Source organism: Carassius gibelio, chromosome A3 (genome assembly GCF_023724105.1).
Source record: "Carassius gibelio isolate Cgi1373 ecotype wild population from Czech Republic chromosome A3, carGib1.2-hapl.c, whole genome shotgun sequence".
NCBI lineage: Eukaryota > Metazoa > Chordata > Actinopteri > Cypriniformes > Cyprinidae > Carassius > Carassius gibelio.
This window is the reverse complement of record NC_068373.1, coordinates 1710846-1714579: the sequence shown is the minus strand read 5'-3', so window position 1 is coordinate 1714579 and position 3734 is coordinate 1710846. Positions and strand designations below refer to the sequence as shown.

The 3734-nt window shown below is 39.9% G+C and overlaps 1 long non-coding RNA gene across 1 annotated transcript; it reads right to left on the bottom strand.

The window, feature by feature from the left end:
* Window positions 1-1186: 1186 nt before the first annotated feature.
* LOC127944207 (uncharacterized) lies at window positions 1187-2714 on the bottom strand. Its single transcript, XR_008150303.1, has 3 exons — window positions 1734-2714; window positions 1565-1642; window positions 1187-1452 (listed from the first exon to the last, which is right to left on the bottom strand). It is a non-coding gene; the product is annotated as an uncharacterized LOC127944207 (long non-coding RNA).
* Between the last annotated feature and the right edge of the window lie 1020 nt (window positions 2715-3734).

The window sequence follows — 3734 nt, the reverse complement described above, 5'->3', positions numbered from 1 at the left end:
TTTTGTCCACAGAGATGATTTCCCTGGATTCGTTCTCCATGGCAGTGTATGTACAGTACTGGGTGCAATGTCCAGGACTGTCCATTATTCCATCCGCTATTCAATTTGTAAACAAGAATCAATAATTTACACAGAACATAAAATGTACATATTAACATACTGTAGCCTAAATGAATAAAAAATTTACATTACCTACTATTACAACATCTCTGTCTTTTAGGCAATTTATTACCTCAGCCCTCCTCTCCTCCCAAAACTCCTTCACAGTGTCTACACCGTATGTGTCCTGAATTGTGAAAAATGAACTACGGTCCACCATCCCCATGTTCATAAACTGGAACAGAAGCAAGACTTTGGCGTAGTTGCTTCCGGAGAGTAGTATGTTGCTTGCCAACATAAAGTCCCCTGCTAGCATCGCGTACCTCAAAGTGGGCTGTAAGCTCCATCTCCATACAGTGTGGCCAACAAGGCAGGTCTGACAATAAATGGGACACAACTTAGGCTATTTAGCATTATCAAGTACAAAAATAGAATTGCTTCACAAAACCACTGTCAACGTATTGACATTGCCTCCAACACCAATCTACACTTATTTGCAATGTAGTATGATTACAACACATACCCATTCCATGATGCTTGCAGTACCCCTGCGTGTAATGGAAACTTCAAATGGAGGGCGATACTGACACTCCACTTTGTTGACGTCACGTGTATGGGCACTTTTGGACCGGAAGCACAAGTAATGTTGCAAGCTGCCTCAAACAGTCCTCATAAGTGATGGAGGCCCATTTCCCGATTAGGTCATCTTCAGTCATGACCTCCAGTGTATCAGGAAAGCCAGGTTGTTGAAGTGTAGGTAAGGTGACTGATGGAGGCTCTACATCCGGGATGTCATGTACTGTCTCACTGGCATCTATCACAGGCAGTTTGTCAATGCATGGGTGTGCCTGCAATGCTCCACCCAGACTAAAGACATGAAAGATATATACTGTATATATCAATTACAGATAGATATCCAATCAGATGAATAAAATAAAAATGGCAAATACAGAGACGGGGTTATCTTTGAGATACTACAGGGACCAGAACATATAAAAAAATCTTACATCTTTTATTTTTATGTTTTCATATTTCATTGAATCAATGTTCGATGATGTATTGTGAATAATCTTAGAGGATCCAATGTTAACATACCGAATACAAATACGAGGGACATAGTCCTCATCTTCACTGTCATCTGCTTCAATCTCCTCATTACTAACACCTTCACTGTCCCCCCAATCAATTCTGGCAAATGTGATAGAAAATTATATTTGTTAATACAAAGCAGAACATCTTGTTACTCAATGTTCAGTAAAACCCAGTGGAACTTACACAATGTTCATTAGATCATTTATCTCCTGCTCATTCATGACCTGGTTTTCAGCATCCTGGATGCTCATGTTCTGTAGACTAAAAACAAAAACAATACAGCGGTCACAATGGATTGTTTTTTTTTTAAGTACATTTTCTATAACCTTTCTTATCTTATGGCATATTAGGAAACCTGAGAGGCATTATCTACCTTTCCTCCAGAACCTCAGAGGCATCCATGGTGCGCTCATCATCTTCCAGTCTTTCCTCAATAGGCGACAGGTCCTCTCTGTAAATGGTGTAGCTGTTTAAGACCCAAATTGTTTCATAATATGCAATGAAAATAAAAAAAAGAAATAAAAGTGGTACTGACTACTGACCGATTTGAAAGTGTTTCAGATGATGCACATACAATACTGGAAAGTGAAGGTGCAGTCAGGTGGTGCTTCTTCAAGTTTCTCTTACTGGGTGTTGAGGTGCTTGGGCCATAATAGCTGAAGAGATAAAGGCGGGCGTACACGGTGCGATTTTTGCTGTCGTACAAGTTGGCATGCAATTTTTTTCAATCGTGTGGAAATCGCGTATTCTTGTATGGTCGCGGCTCGTATCATTTGCGATGAATTACCAGCCGAGCAGAGTGGCTTACGAGCACTTCCCGACCTCCCGATCATTTTTAAACATGTCTAAAAAGTTTGTGAGCTATCGGTTTGAATTCGTGCCATTTGTGCGGTTGAACGAGCCGATTTGTTGATTTATCTGAAGTTGACCGATCACGAACTAGGAAAACCACAGAAGAAGAAATACGAAGACGGCAGCTGAAGTCTGTCAGGAACAGCGAGCGCTGTATCATGTTCCTAGCAACGTATTCCAATTAGTGATGGCCGATTCGTGAACAAATCGTTCAATTTAACCGGTTCTTCTTAGTGAACCGGTTGAACCAGTTCACCAAATCGAACTGAGTCGTTTGAAACGGTTCACGTCTCCAATAAGCATAAATACACAAATTACTTAAGCTGTTAACTTTTTTAACGTGATTGACACTCCCTCTGAGTCAGAATAAACCAATATCGTAATCCATTTACTCAAACAGTACACTGAATGAAATGCTGTGAAGACCGAACTGAAGATGAACACTGAGCCGAGCCAGATAATGAACGAACACGCCCACTGCTCAAGAACCGGTTGCTTCGGTTTTCGGATCACCAGTACACTCAACCGAGAATCGTTTATGTCGGACGCGTCCGAATTGAGAACCGATGAACTGATGATACTGCGCATGCGTGTAATTTTGTAAGTATTTTGTTAAACATCGGAAAGTGTGATAAAATAACTATATTTTATTTTGATTTTTTTATTATTATTATGTTTTTTAGATTAATGTTTCCAATCTGTATATTGTATATAATGTATAGGCCAAATGGGTTTTCAGGGAAGTTGGACAATAATTAAGACTCTAAAGACTATTATGTTTAATAGGAATAAGGGATGATTTATGAGATATCTGCACTGTAATGATGACACATTCACAAATTGAGTTTGTAGTAAACAGAACATGAACACGAGTAGAGCAGCTGATGACACTGAACTGCAGCATGTGCCGGTTAGAGCAATTCTCGTTCTCGAGTCAAGAACCGGTTGCATCGGTTTTCGGATCATCAGTACACTCAACCGAGAATCGTTTCTGTCGGATGCGTCCGAATTGAGAACCGATGAACTGATGATACTGCGCATGCGCGATTCAGCGTGAAGCCAACTGACTCACAGCATGTCTGAACCGAAGGGATTCTTTTGGTGATTGATTATGATTCTGTACTAGTAATATTATGAGCGCGGGTATTTCGAGGGCTTGGATGAAGGGCAATCTGGCGAAACGTAAGTTAATTTAATAACAAATACATCGCAATGGATTATGTTTAGTAAGTGGATCATGGTTTCTGCGCTGATGACACCTAATTTATTTACTTTATATCTTCAAGACTTAAATCCTCATATGCACATTATTGCTGTTACTGTATTTAGGTGTTGTTGCAAAACTCAAATGTAAACTTTTCATGATTATGAGGTTTTAACTGACTAAAGTTATGATTACTGACTTTATATATTTGAATGTTTGATAGACGTGACGCCATTACGTCATCGCCAATGACGTCATTACGTCGAGCGTGAAAGAACCGATGAACCGGTTTTTTCAAACGGTTTATTGAATCGAACCGTCCGAAAGAACCGGTTCGCGGAAAAGAATCGAACTTCCCATCACTAATTCCAATGCCTTTTTAGTTCTCTCTCTCTCCCTCTCACACACGCATATGTAGTTTACAGGGACTCTCCATAAATGTAATGGTATTCTATACTGTATATCCCAAAACACTACCTCTATCCAT